At 41.0% G+C, this 15,581-nt stretch overlaps 1 long non-coding RNA gene across 1 annotated transcript; it reads left to right on the forward strand.

Moving 5' to 3' along the window:
• The first annotated feature begins 6,901 nt into the window (after positions 1–6,901).
• On the forward strand, positions 6,902–15,236 carry LOC135577003 (uncharacterized). Its single transcript, XR_010468611.1, has 3 exons — positions 6,902–9,456; positions 13,433–13,519; positions 15,051–15,236. It is a non-coding gene; the product is annotated as an uncharacterized LOC135577003 (long non-coding RNA).
• The last annotated feature ends 345 nt before the right edge of the window (positions 15,237–15,581 follow it).

Here is a 15,581-nt window from a genome sequence, read left to right on the forward strand (position 1 = left end):
TTACTCAGACTCCTTCACAGTTGGAGGTAATAATTGTCTTACATTCTTAAGTAGTGCTGTTATTAGCCTGCCCTGGGGCTCTTCTATTTTCCAGAAGTTGAATGCCAGGATAGAGCATGCATCAGCTTAAATATTTCTGTATCTTTGATGCTGGGAATTATGTGGATTGAACCCAGCCTCTTCCTTTGGTGTTGCCGTTCCCAAAATGTCTGTGCACCCCATTGGGAGCCTGGGAGCAGATCTATCAGATCTTCTTGGTTCTCATAAACCTTTAATCAGGTCCCATGGGGCATTTTTGCTAACTGTAAAACATGTGATTAGAAGACACATGAACTACTGGAATTATGACAGTGAGATGGGCTTTGACTTTAGTCCGACTTAAGAACAAGAATTTAAGAACCTGTTGCAGCAGAGGGAGCACAACACACTGCTATTTGTCGTGAGAAGCCAAACCGGTGGTGAGACCCTCATTTATTGTGTCTCAGCCCTATGAGGGGTTTTCGGAGTCGAAACATCTTCCTCGATGAAACCCTGATGTGTTCAGCATGGGATGCACTTTGCAAGTGTCACGGTTTCTCTTATCTTTCCCTGTATGGTTTCTCTTTCCCTGTACGGGCCACCAATTAAATCCGTCAAGGTTTAATTGTAAGGCCACAATAAACCATGGTAGATGCTCTCTGTTAATCCCCACTACCCTCTACCCTCTCCGCATAGGAAAAAGTCCATAGGAAGGAAAAAGGGAGAGAGACTTCAAGTTGGAAAGGTTTTAAAAGGCTTTACTAATGCTACTAATAAATAGAGAAAATAATACAAAATATATAAACTCAATCTTGATTATCCTGGGATAGCAGCGTTGCTGATATGGAGTTGGTATCACTCCAGCAGCTGCAGGGCAGGCACCTGGAAGGCCTGGGTGGGACTTCACAGCAAACCGGAACTGGATTCAGGGATGCAGGGCCTCAGGCCTTGGATTGCAGGGACGACAGGCAGGGTCCTCTTCAGATGCCAGCCATGGTTGAAGAGAGCAAGACCCTCGTGATCTCCCTCTTTTATAGGGTGTATGATGCGTATGGGATGGAATATTCAGTTGGTCAGTTTTAGTCATCTATTCTGTCCACTCCTCCTTGCAACTACGCCCCTCTTGCGACAGGATGTGTGAAATCTTATCAGTCTTCTTGGTTGTTATAGCAATAAATCTAAACATGGGGCTTCTTCTGCATTCCATTGGTCACCCTTATCAGCTTTGGAGCACAGTGTCCGAAAAACATGTAGCTAAATTCAGAAAAGTGCAGTTACTTAGAAGGTACTTAGAAGAACTTAGCTGAAAGAAAAAAAATCACTAAAAGAGAACTGGTCTTGTTTTTAACAAAACCAGGACAGCAAGGCACTGGTCCTTGATAACTTACTGGTGTTAATGGGGTAAAGGAATGGGACAACCCAGAAGGGAAAACAGCACAGTATTTTCAGCAGAAGACTGGGATTATCCTAATTGCAAAGGCAACCTGGCACTTTTCACTCACCTGTTCTATGAGACGATGTCTGGCTGACAAGGGTAGGGTGTGTCCTGGGGTGTCTGGTAGCATCCTGCTCCATTCAAGTCCTGGTCCTTGCTCTAATACCAGCCTACAAGCTTGGCTCAGTTGTTTTCCATCTCAGGGCTTTGTTGGCTTAAAATACCAGTTTTCTGGAGCATTAATTCCCTCTTATAAGACAGGGCTTAGGAGCTGAATGCAATTCATTCAGGATCTCCAAGTGCTTTTGTCATATTTTACATCATTTTACTCTGAGGGTGGTGAGACCCTGGCCCAGGTTGCCCAGAGAGGTGGTGGATGAACCATCCCTGGAGACATCCCAGGCCAGGCTGGACGGGGCTCGTAGCAACCTGATCTGGGTGAAGATGTCCCTGCTCATGGCAGGGGGTTGGACTGGATGAGCTTTGAAGGTCCCTTCAACCCGAACTATTCTGTCGTTCTGTATAAATATTGTCTGTTGGGGCAGAGTCACTGAGTTGGCTACAAGAAGAGATTCTGAATTAGACTGGAAGTTGCTCCCTGGTACCTTTAGGGGAGAAGATAAATATTTTATAATCTCTTTGTAAAGGTCACAGACAGGATAGAAATATGCTGTAAGTAGGATAGAAATTACCAGGACGCTAGACATAGACTGGCATTTTTCTGTGTTAGATGTCACTGACAAACATGTGATTGACATGAGAATTTGTATTTCTGTCATTCAAAATATACTTTATTTGGAAAAAGCAGCAGCTAGATAGAGAGGAATGGGTCTTTGTAGGACACGGCAGGTTTGCCATGAGGATCCCTGAGATGAGGGACCGTTTTGTGGGTCTTTACTCTTAAGCAACTAGTTGTGAAGTCTCCGTGAAGTGTCCACAACTGGAGCAGAAGCAGTTTGGGATTATAGTAGCCTGAAGGCCCACAAGTGTATCACCAAACTGCTTATTGAGCCTATTCTGGAAGGACCCTCGTTACTTTAGAAGATGCATTATTCACTCTTGAAGGCCACTATGTTCCTGATTTGTCAGTTGGGAAAACTCTACTTTGAGGTCCTCACCTAATGAGCTGGGATGATGCCATGTGAACACTTGACCACAAGAAAATAGATATTCCTTGCAGGCATCAAGAAACTTGCACAGAAAAATGAGACTTTATCCTGGGTCCTGCTGCTTTAAGATGAACTTACAGAGCCCTCAGACACATGAATGGACATCAGAAAACATGGGGCAATGTTGGAACTTCTTCTGATAGAAGAAGTGGAAGGTGGTAGCCAGCCTGAACTGGTCACACAGGGCAGATACTGGAAAAGGAGCTACAGGCCAGGCTGGACGGGGCTTTGACCAACCTGATCTGGATGAAGATGTCCCTGCTTATGGCAGTGGGTTGGACTAGATGAGCTTTGAAGGTCCTTTCCAACCCAAACCATTCTATGATTCCAGGGGATGGACAAAGTTTGGGAGCTGCTGGGATATTCCCTTCCCATGATGGGACCCTCTGAGATGCTGAGATGTGATCTGCAGCCACTTGAGCCAAAAGTGGGACTGTGGTTTAAAGAACAGCCCTCTGCACCTTGCCACTCATTTTGCATGCAAAGGGACAATGGATTGTTCCTCACCAGCCTTTCACACCATGTGGCTGTTTTTTCATCTTAGGGGACACAGGGCATCAATCTCAGTGGCTCTGCAAAATGTTATGTCAATTCTCAGCATTCTCAGCCTTTTTAAAGATTTTTCTCCAGAGTTTGCAGACATTTCTCTGATTTTGCAAGCATTGCTGACCTCTTAGCACCAGATAGAAACTGTTCCCTCTGTTCCAGGCGGGTGGCTAAGAGCAAAGCACCATGACCAGCATCCTCTGTGGGGATGCTGGGGCCAGGCTGGAGCATCACTATCAACCACTGCAGATGTTTCAGGGAAGATACTGTGTCAATGTATCCCGTTATTCCCAATACACAAGAAATTTAGGGGTTGCTCAGAAAATGCAGTCCAGTTCTGCAGGTAAGAAACACGTCCTCCATTAGGACCATGAAATAAAGACCACACACATGTTTTCTGGGAAATCACAGAAAAAAACTCCAAACATCTCATTGTATTTTCATGCAGCCATGTGGAGACTGCTCACACGGAAATTCTTAGGTCACTTGGACTGGAGTCTTCAGCTCACAATGACTTTTAACAGGCAACATCTGACAGTAGCAAAGCCCTTTGCAGCCCTGGGTGAAATTATGATAATAAGAGAAAAAAACTATTACTGCCACCATGCTTTCATTATGCAAATTATATTAAGATAGGCCGTGCAGATTGCCTGTGGCTATGCTATAATCTCCATGCAGTGATTATAATGTGTCAAACTTAGTCATTTTGATTATGACATGTTAATTACATGCCATCTTCATGCAGACATGAATATTACTCGCAGTCAAACAAAACACAAATTTGGGGCATTGTTTTTTGTTGTTGTTGTTCTGTCTTTTTTTCTGATGTTTGTTTGAAATTTTGTTGATTAAATGGATTAAAATATAAAGAGATATGTAACATTGTAAACTCATTTAACATCAGCCAAGTTGTCCCTGGCTGCCTCGGTGGAGAGGGAGGCTTCTAGCACAAAATCAGACTGCAGTGTTATTGTTGTGTTTTTATATATATTTTAGAAACTGGAGAGCTGCATGGAGTTGAAAAGTGTTTGATCTTTTAACTCTTTCATGTGTTTATCAGAAGAGGGAGCAGATGTCTGGGTTGTCCCCATCTCCATCGTGGTGCAGTGCCCGTGGGTCACCCTGCTGTGGATGTTTCCCTTCATCATCCCCATCCTCGGGTACCTTTTTTTCAGAATTTTTCTTTCTTTTTTCTTTTTTTTTTTTCTTTTTCTTTTTTTTTTTCTTTTAATAACATTCCGAGGACAAGCCCTTTTTCCTGCTGCCCCACCCTCTCCCTGTGGCAGATCCTGCTTAATCCTCCTGAAAGAGAAGAATTTTTGGTTTTAATGTTTTCCAGCAAAAACATGTTTTAAAATATTTCTATTCTGAACATAACTCACTGTAAAAAAATACAGTTTCAGAGGAGATGGTTCCATAAAATATCCCCCCATGATGAAATATCCCATTAATATGGAAAGAGATCAGATATCAGATCTTTCCACCAAGATTCCCCTGGATGAGATATCTAGGTACGAGGCTGAATTGCTGAAACACCTTAATGAAGTATGGGAGAGGAGGAAAAAATAAAGACACCTTGCAAGGGAGCAGCACTTAACTAGACTTAAAAATAGCTGGGATTGCAGTTTGCTTGATTAAGTTGGGGAAATAAGCCTCACTGAAAGTGTTTTGCAAATTCATTGTATTTCCTGACTTCTTTAGCCCTCATTGACATTTAAAAATAAAAATTAGCACTGAACCTAAGACTTTGTTTTAGGTAATTAAATGCTGTGAGTTACTGTGTTGTTAACAGGGATCTCTCCTGGTATTGTCTTCTCTGAGTTAAAAACAAGAAGAAATAAAAATGTGCATGATAGATTATTTGCAGCTAAAATTTGACAGAACTGAGATGAGGGAAGGAGCCAAAGGATATCCAAATATCAAGGGAGAAATTTAAAATTTATAATTTTAAATAAAATATAATAGTAATAATAATAATAATAATAATAATAATAATAATAATAATAATAATAATAATAATAATAATTTATAATTCCTCCACCCAAAAAGCAAACTCCTTCTGACTTCCTTGGAGAAAATCATAGCAAAGCTGTTCCTCCTGTTTCTACAACACAGAGACTGGGGATACCAGCATCACCAGAGACTTGTCTCACTGGTGTGATGAGCACAGCAGGGCTGAGGTTATTTTTGGTTGGACTTTGGGGTGTTTTGGTCGCAGACTGACCTTTCTCTTGATCACTAATTTTCAACTTCATAGCACATTTTGTCAGCTTGCAGGTGAGTTGGTTCTTTGCTTTTTAATGCACAAAATAAATTTTAAAAAAATAAAAGGCAACCATCTAAACATTGTGTTTTTACAGAGGGACATTTCAAAGCAAGTTTTACCCAGGTTCAGCCCAGAGGGAAATTAAACTCTCCATGTAAATGGAGATTACACACAAAGGAATCCATTACTTTCAATATTTCTCAGCAGGAGGGTTCAGAATTATTTAAATAAGTTCAGATATTAAACCTGAAGTAGCCATTAAAGGAATGTGGTTTTGTTTGCCTAGATTTACAGAAATCTTTTTTTTTGTCTTTTCCAGCTCACTGAAAAATCCTTTGCTTGCATGATGGTGAATAATTTTAATGCATTAAAAAAATCAAAGAACTTTCAATATAATACTTCCTTTGAATTTTTAAGCACCAAATTACAAAATACTTATTATAGCAAAATGTCTTCTTTAGGAGAGATTAAACTGCAAATATTTTCCTTTCTTTTTTTTCCCTTTTTCATCTATTCTTTAAAAGAGAGCTAATATAAACACTGACATTATACCATATCAGTTATGTAAGGCACTTTGATTGTTGTTGAGCTTATTTTAAAAGTTATTTAGGTCCCTGTGTTACATCTTTGCAACTGCATGGAATATGTTTCACCATGTTTCTCTTTGCAACATTTCTTTGGGGATTCACAAATATTGATTGTACCGTAAAAAATTGATGGAATCTTGAAACAGACTGCAGTCTTGGTAGCTGGGGAATTTACTCAATTTTTCTCAGTAGATGCAGTCTATAAAAAGAGGAGATTTTGCAAATTGTTTCTCACCTTGTCTTTTTAGTATTTAATAGCTGTCAGTTCTGTAGCCTTCTGAACCATGCACTGGGTGTGTTTTCCATAAAAACTGTATCAGACCTATTCAAAGGGAATTAAAAGCCAAGGTGTGACCAAGGGGTTAAACTGCCTTTGAGGCTGGCAAGCCTGACTTTCATTACTGGTGGCAGTGTAGAGCCATTCTATTGCTTGTTGTGTTAAAAGATTTTTTTTTAAAAAAAAAGTCCTTAAATGTTAATGGGTGTATGCAGAGGGGACAAAAAAAAAAAAAAAAAAAAAAGGAACAGAGATTTGAGATTTATCCAGTTTTAAAAATATAAAATAATTTTTTTTAAAAATGCACATTTCCCTGGATGCCAAGAAAACCTTGAGCATTTTAGTATTAAGCGCACTATATTCTCCTTTTGACATGGAAAAGTTTAAACTCCATTCACCCAGGATTAGCCCCAAAGGACATGTCCTTGACAGAGCCCTAGGATGGAGCCCGTGGCTGAACCCCAATTCCTCATCCTGTCCCGCTGCACCAGATCCAGACTGTCCTTACTGGAGCCCCTTTGGCTGACACTTGGGATATTTTGGTAAATGCTATAAAAATAACCAGTTTATTTCCTTCTCAGGTGTCTTCTGTGCTCCTCTGTGACCCACGGGCACAGCCAAGTTCGGAGGTAGTGGCAACTTCTCATCGTCTCCATCCTGGCTGTGCTGGGTGGTCATGGAGGGTTGTCAGTGATTCCCTCTTCCCCAGCTGTAAATAAAAATTTCCCTTCAGATTATTAAGCTCTCCCAAGGAAAACACCGGCGCGTACACCTCTGGTCAGGTAGGACTGTGCGCAGGCAGCAGTACCTTTGCTTTGCTCCCAATTCAATTAATGAGCATCCCATGAATAAATGGGAATAAAGGGGGCAGTGGTGGATCTCTCTGATGCTGGTGGGCTTTGTTTTTTTTCATTCAGGCTGCATGCAGTCCTGGGATTTTTTTTTTTTTGAGGTGATGCCTGGGTGTGCTTTGGAGCCACGTTTTGCCGGAAAGCTGCTCCGAAGCTCTGCCCAAGGGTCAGCATTTGCAAAGGCACCAGTGAAGGGGCTCAATTGCAGGTCCAGGAGCTGTCCTGCCTTCCTCTATCCTCTGTTACGTCAAATCTAAAATCAGGGTGAAGATCTGGAGAACAGATCAACCAAGCAGAGCAACAAACACTGGGCAGTGGGCAAGAATGGAGTAAAAACAACCAGCCTCTTGTGTTGGAACTTAGAAAAGCATTTTATATGCTGCCACCTCCGCTACGTGCATCCAGCACCGGGGCTCCCATGTATTTAATTTGGCTCCCATGCATCAGCCAAAAATAAGCAACTGTGCTGCTGCTGGGAGGAAACACACTGGTTATTCAAGAAGCTCATAAAAGTATCTTTTTAAGTAGGCATCAAGGTGTCCAGAAGAAAGGTCCACAAAATGTCCATCAGGGGTTTCATCCATGCGTCCAAAAGAAATGATCTTCTCAATGACTGATGTTTTTTCACATGCCAGGATTCCACTTTGCTACCCGTTACATAATGTGGATCAGATTTTGAGGCAGTGCAATAATATGAAGGTTGCCCACTTGACAACAGATGCTTTTCCTGTTGGCTTTGAAACCCACTCACTGCAATTAGAAAGGCCTGAGTTTTTTATAACCTTAAGGCAGGACATGCAATCTATAAATGCTGCCATTCCTTGGGACCTTTGTTGCTGCTCTTGGAGTGTAACACCCGTTAGCATTAATGGCCGTTCTGTATACATATGAACTACAGAAAAAGCCTGAATAAAAGTTGGGCATGCTGCTGTAATGGGTTGTGAGACCCATTTAATGTATTCAATACTTGAAGGTTTTATTCTTACAAATTAGAGTAGGAAACCCAACGGCTGGAACCAAAGAGTGGAGATGTGCTGCTGCTGGCTTTGGCATTCAGGCTGGACATGAGGAAGAAATTTTTGACACTGAGGGTGGTGAGACACTGGCCCAGGTTGCCTAGAGAGGTTGTGGATGCCCCATCCCTGGAGACATCCCAGGCCAGGCTGGACGGAGCTCTGAGCAACCTGAGCTGCGTGAATATGTCCCTGCTCATGGCAGGGGGTTGAACTGGATGAGCTTTGAAGGTCCTTTCCAACCCAAACCACTCTATGATTCTCTGACTGTAATTGTGGGGGATAGGCTGGGCTTGTGGTGAAGCATCACATGCATGTGGCCAGTACATGTATATTTGTGCTTAGGCCTGCTGGCACACAACCGGCTATATACAGGTCCTATTTATGGCTTCCTCCTCCACAGGTCATCTCTTGCATGGTCTCTTTGCAAAGCCATACATAGGAACATCTTCACAAGAACTCATGCCATTAAATCTGTTCAGTTTATGCCGCTGTGCTTTAAAACAGCTAAAGGAGATGAAGGTCTGAAATTTAAGGCCAGGGATTTCATGTAATCAAGGAGTGATTTTAGTGAAGCAAGGTAGGACAAGAGGGAGAGGATGTTACTGCAGGACTGTGTAGAGCCCCCATGTCACAACATCACCACCAAGTGCAATTGCAGTGTCCCTGCCTTGTGCTTTGGGGACTGTGCTTTTCAAATGAAGATGTTCCTTCATTCTTGAGTCTTGGATTTGGCTATGGCAGAGGCATTAGTAGTGGACAGGCACAGTCCCAAGAGCCAGCTAGCCCAGGTAGGCAGAGGGTAGCCCATTGATGGTCTGCTTACTGTCTGCCGTGTGGGGGTAACCCCAAAATAAAGGGACCAGAGCCTGAAACTGCAGGTATCCATGAACCAACATATCAGAGAGTGTCCAAGAGTGGTGCATTAGCACCAGTGCCTCCTTGGCTCCAAACCTGACAGCGCCCAACTTCTCAGGACCTGGTGCTTTACCAACATACAACAGCAGCAATGACCAGACCAAATCTTACCCACAAGACATTCACATCTGGTAAGAAATGGAGATGATGATACCCCGAAAAGATGCAGAGCAGGGACACACAAGGTATCAGAGAACTGGGAACTGATCACGGACAGTTACCTTAAAGAACCAACACAAACTCTAGGAGAAATTGCTAAAATGTTGTATTATTGTTGTAACTCCTCTTTTTCTTACAGAAATATTTGTCTCCTACACTGTCAGAGTGGAGGTTTGAGCGTAGGCATCCCTAAACCCTCCAGCTCCTTACCCTACATGTGAGTATGACATCACATATTTCTTGGGGGATGGCATCTGTGAACAATAAACATTTTTGCTGCTGCAAATGGGGAGTTGCATCCCTTTCCAGCCAGTGAATCAAGGCCAGGGCTGATGATTTGAAAGGCTGTGGGTGATAACACCAAGGCTTGTTTTGTACAGATCCAGCCTTGGTTCCCAGCTGTTCCTTTCATTGACACCAAATCAGGATAACCTGATAGCAAAATTTAGCAAAACTTCCTCAGGTTTGCTTTGGGGTGATTTTAAGTTTCTTGCTCAGTTACTGTAGTGCAGAGTGTTTTTTGTTGGTGTTTTTTTTTTGGTGGTTTGTTTGTTTAGGTTTTTGGTTTGTTTTTGTTTGGTTTTCTTTCTTTCTCTTCTTTCTCTTTCTTTCTTTCTTTCTTTCTTTCTTTCTTTCTTTCTTTCTTTCTTTCTTTCTTTCGTTCTTTCTTTCGTTCTTTCTTTCTTTCGTTCTTTCTTTCTTTCGTTCTTTCTTTCGTTCTTTCTTTCGTTCTTTCTTTCTTTCGTTCTTTCTTTCTTTCTTTCGTTCTTTCTTTCTTTCGTTCTTTCTTTCTTTCGTTCTTTTCTTTCGTTCTTATCTTTCTTTCTTTCTTTCTTTCTTTCGTTCTTTCGTTCTTTCTTTCGTTCTTTCGTTCTTTCTTTCGTTCTTTCGTTCTTTCGTTCGTTCTTTCTTTCTTTCGTTCTTTCTTTCTTTCGTTCTTTCTTTCTTTCGTTCTTTCGTTCTTTCTTTCTTTCGTTCTTTCTTTCTTTCGTTCTTTCTTTCTTTCGTTCTTTCTTTCTTTCTTTCTTTCTTTCGTTCTTTCTTTCTTTCTTTCTTTCTTTCGTTCTTTCTTTCTTTCGTTCTTTCTTTCTTTCTTTCTTTCTTTCGTTCTTTCTTTCGTTCTTTCTTTCTTTCTTTCTTTCTTTCTTTCTTTCGTTCTTTCTTTTCTTTCGTTCTTTCTTTCTTTCTTTCTTTCTTTCTTTCTTTCTTTCGTTCTTTCTTTCTTTCTTTCTTTCTTTCTTTCTTTCGTTCTTTCTTTCTTTCGTTCTTTCGTTCTTTCTTTCTTTCTTTCTTTCTTTCGTTCTTTCGTTCTTTCTTTCTTTCGTTCTTTCTTTCTTTCTTTCGTTCTTTCTTTCTTTCGTTCTTTCTTTCGTTCTTTCTTTCGTTCTTTCTTTCTTTCTTTCGTTCTTTCTTTCTTTCGTTCTTTCTTTCGTTCTTTCTTCTTTCTTTCTTTCTTTCTTTCTTTCGTTCTTTCTTTCTTTCGTTCTTTCTTTCTTTCTTTCTTTCTTTCTTTCTTTCGTTCTTTCTTTCTTTCTTTCGTTCTTTCTTTCGTTCTTTCTTTCGTTCTTTCTTTCTTTCTTTCGTTCTTTCTTTCTTTCTTTCGTTCTTTCTTTCGTTCTTTCGTTCTTTCTTTCTTTCTTTCTTTCTTTCGTTCTTTCTTTCTTTCTTTCTTTCTTTCTTTCGTTCTTTCTTTCTTTCTTTCTTTCTTTCTTTCTTTCTTTCTTTCTTTCTTTCTTTCTTTCTTTCTTTCTTTCGTTCTTTCTTTCTTTCTTTCTTTCTTTCTTTCTTTCTTTCTTTCTTTCTTTCTTTCTTTCTTTCTTTCTTTCGTTCTTTCTTTCTTTCTTTCTTTCTTTCTTTCGTTCTTTCTTTCTTTCTTTCTTTCTTTCGTTCTTTCTTTCGTTCTTTCTTTCTTTCTTTCTTTCTTTCTTTCTTTCTTTCGTTCTTTCTTTCTTTCTTTCTTTCTTTCTTTCTTTCTGTCTTTCTGTCTTTCTGTCTTTCTGTCTTTCTGTCTTTCTGTCTTTCTGTCTTTTTTTCTTCAAGACCCAAATCTCTTTTAAGGGATTGAAATGCATCCTGACTGTTTTTTTTTTTTTTCCCCTAGAGACAGCAGAAGTGTGTTCCACAAAAAAATGCTTGGGTTTGCTTTTTCCAATCTGCCAATCACTTCTGATGTTACATGATTTTTTCAGCTTTCCTTAGGCTGCTTTACCCAAGTAAAACAGTTCAAATTTTTATGTATTTTCTGCCAAGATCTAGACTGAGTTTTCTGATCACTTAGTCTCCTCTTGCTACACTTTCTTGCAAGAGAAATGGAAAAGATCAAAGTTAATTTTTTTCAGTGACATAGGTTATGGCAGACATGGTTTGAACTGGGGGAGATGGCAGCCATGGCACTGAGCTCAGTGAAAAAATTAATTTTCTTGACCATTGCAGAACTTAATTCAGATAGTTTTAGATGGTGGTGAAGTTTCATGGATTGTCTAAGGAACTGGTATGTAGGTTGATATAGAAAAGCATGAAGGGTAAGAAATAGCTATTTAGCCTAAATTTCTGTGGTTTAAAAATTACTCTGAAGGTCTAGATTTTCTAGATGTTTTTGGTCATTGCTCCATGAGAAACCAAGCCCTCAAATCCCAAACTTTGGTATGAGAAACTTGTACTGCCAAAACAATGGCAAGATGAAGGGAATAACAGGGGCAATGCTGCTATTGGGTCAGCTCACCTGAATGTGGCAGATGGAGAGATGGGAAAGACTGTGAACATGGGGATTAGAGGAGGAAAAGATTCATTGCAGCTCCTAGAGGAAACCCACTCAAATATAGTTTAAACAATTTCATCCTTGGGAATGGGAACGTTCTGGCAACTTGTGGAGGCATGAATGCAACATGAATAATGAAGACACTACAGGAAAGCCCTTGAGGTGCTGGAGCAAGTTCAGAGAAGAGAATGGAGCTGGGGAAGGCGCTGGAGCACAAGTGTGATGGGTGCGGCTGAGGGACCTAGGGGGTTCAGCCTGGAGAACAGGAGGCTGAGGGGAGACCTCGCTCTCTGCAACTGCCTGAAAGGAGGTTGAAGCCAGGGGGATCAGGCTCTGCTCCCAATGAACAAGCGACAGAATGAGATGAATCGGCCTCAAGTTGCACCAGGGGAGATTGAGGTTGGATCTTGGGAACAATTTCTTCCCAGAAAGGGCTGTCGGGCATTGGAATAGGCTGCCCAGGGCAGTGGTGGAGTCACCATCCCTGGAGGTGTTTAAAAGATGTGTATATGAGGTTCTCAGGGACATGGCTTAGTGCCAGGGTTGAGTTAACGGTTGGACTTGATGATCTTGAGGATCTTTTCCAACCAGAATGATTCTATGATTCTATGGAAGTGTAGGTGTGATGGTTCCCAGAGCAGAACCTGAACTCAGTACTTCAGCCTTCCTATCTAGACACCAGTCTCCTCCTAAGCTCCGGTCAAAGCTCTGGTCTTTGCTTCCATCTCTCCCCTCTCTGCTGTTGGAATTGGAGCAGAGATGGTCTTTTGCACTGTCCATCCATGTGCTTTGATCTCTCTGTGTATGGCCATAGGTACATGGATGGTCTCTCCATCACCTCCCCCACCCAAACTCCATGATGCAGACAATCCTCAACATTTAACATTATGCTAATCCCTGCCTTACCTGGAACCTGGCCAGTTCATTTTCATGCTACACTGCTTATTTCCAGCTTCTAATGTAGTTTTAAAGTTGCATTAAATAAAGAATGGATGTAAAAAACAAATTAATTACTGGACACTCCTTGCTACTTGTTTTTAAGGCTCCCATTCCACCAGTATTTCTTGTAAGCACAACAAGCTGTGGAGCATCAGGATGGCCATATTACTCTTAAATATGTTGATTAGAGACAAGTATAAAATGGGGATAAGTGCTGGAACATTGATTTGCAATATTGTTTGAAGCAGTTTGCCTTGCTAAGTTAACGTGAAGCACCTACAACCTTAGGTAGTACCCAGGAACTGAGCCCCCGCATTTGTTACTCCAGGAAGGGGACCCCAAATTGCTCTACAAGCTGCTCCAGCCCATCCTTCTCATTTCATGTCCCACCCAATGATCAGAAGGCAAGATCCATGTTAATAGAGTGAAATTATTTATGTTATGTTCTTCACCTATGAGATTTTAGGCAGACCCTGATAAATTCTTTTATTTGCAGGAGATAGTTCAAAGCATGGAAGACGATGCGCTGAGGAGATGCAGTTCTACATATGCTTGTTAGGAAGCACGACATCTTGAATGACAGGTGATGGGATTCAAAAGATACTTTATGTTAAACTTAGTGGGTTTCTCTGATCGCTAACTGGGATGAACTGTAACATTCAACCTCCTTTAGACAGAAAGATACTCTGATCTTCTGTTTGTTGGTTTTGTTTTTTTTTTTTTTTTGAGAATGTGTGGCACTTCCTTTTTTTTTTTTCTTTTTTGTCCTTTGTCATGTGTTTAATCACAACAAAATGCCAGTATTGTATTTTTATAGGCAGACAGACAGTTGGAATTTACCAAAAAGGTGGGTTTGTTTCACTGTATGTACAATTTCCAAGGATTATGTATTTTTTTGGTGGGAAAAGTGTCATAGTTAACATTGCTTGCCAAGTTATAGCCTTTTTTCTTCCATTCAGCTCAGAGCTGTAGCTAAAACTAGTTCTGCTGGGCATCAATGGGGAGAGCCTCTTCTCTTTACGTCTCTCTTCTGCTCTTGCAGAGCATCTCACTTTTTGCATTTTCTGTTTGACCTAATGTAAACTTTGCACTCCTGTACATTTTTTTTTATTTTTTTTTAATATTGCTGGGTTTGTGCCACTGCTGGGTACTGGGGGTGTTTTTGCAGATGCTGCTGCCTGCAGAGGACAGCTGTAAAAGGTCCATCCTTCTGCAAGTGGATATTTTTCCCTTTCCCTGGGCTTTTCCCACTTTACCGGGGTGTGGAGAGACTGACCCTGTATCCGTACCCTCCTGTGAATAAGAAGCAGGGGGGTAATCCAAATACATTCTCTCTTACAAACACCAAGCAGCGGGAGGATGCTTCAGTATTTCAAATGAATCTGAGAATGAAGCAGTAAGCCTTTGAAACCAATGCAAGTTTATTTTTTAAATTATATTATTGTTTTTTTAAATGTATTGTTTATTTTATTATCCTTGCAAGAAGGAGAAGGATGGAGACTTCAAATTCCAATGGTAAAAAAAGATAAAGCAATGGCACAGAAGGGGTTATACCTGCACAGCTATTCTTCACTGGTGCAACTTCTTCCAGGACCCACAAAAAAAACTTATTAAGTGGCTGCCTGTCACCTCTACTTAATAAATAAGAATCTCTTTTCAGCCTCTCTGTCTCCTTCACCTCTGGGGCCAGTGTCCTGTAAACACACTGCCAATTAAATCTCATGTCTAGCACACCCACAACTAATGAAAAGCAATAGAGAATTCACTGCCTTTTAATGAGGAAAACATTGCTTTGTACAGGAAAAATTTATTGGGCCAATTCCCCCCGTCCATCGCCCTGGGGAACTGCTGCCTTTTTTACCCCCTGTTCGTTACTTTGTCAAGCACGTGTAAAATTACACGCTGAACACAGAGGTGAAGGCTCTGACTCAATTTATGGTGTGACATCTCTGATCTTTCTCCTCGGATCAGTAAGCGATGCTGGCAATGATATGCATGGAAATTAATTACTGTGCCCACCAGCGATACAGCAGGGCCCTACCCTTGATAATAGATCAGTTTGCAGGAATTTGTTAGAGGGGTGGTCATGTCGGCTTCTGTTTGCTCACACGCAGAAAACGTCACTTAAGTGCAAACCACCAACATTATCGGGATGTGCAGTCGTGGGAAGGGTGAGAGCTCTTGCAAGTGAGCACAATTGCTACCGGAGTACCCTTGGAAAAGACAAAACGGAAAGATGAGAGGGATGCAGTGGTTCATAATTTATTTTTTTGGAGAGCAAAAAGGCAGTGCTACACTGAGAAGACCATAGTATTTAAGTGAGTGAAAATTTTACCAAGCCTACATTATTAAAGTGATAGATATTTAAATGAAAAATGGATAGGGAGATTGTCGAGGTTTTGATTGCGGGGTGACAATAAAACCATGGCAGATCTATTGTTAACCTCCTCTCCCCCCCTTCCCCCTTCAGCCCCTCCCTCTCCCCCCTTCCCACTAAGGACAGGCGATCGGGAGGGAAAGAAGGACAGAGAGAAGAGAGTTGGAAAAATTAACAACGTTTTACTAATGCTACTAATAAAAATAGAGAAAATAATACAAAATATACAAAACTAATCTTGAAAGTCCTGGCAACTGCTCCAGTAGAA

This window comes from Columba livia, chromosome W, assembly GCF_036013475.1.
Source record: "Columba livia isolate bColLiv1 breed racing homer chromosome W, bColLiv1.pat.W.v2, whole genome shotgun sequence".
Classification (NCBI taxonomy): Eukaryota; Metazoa; Chordata; class Aves; order Columbiformes; family Columbidae; genus Columba; species Columba livia.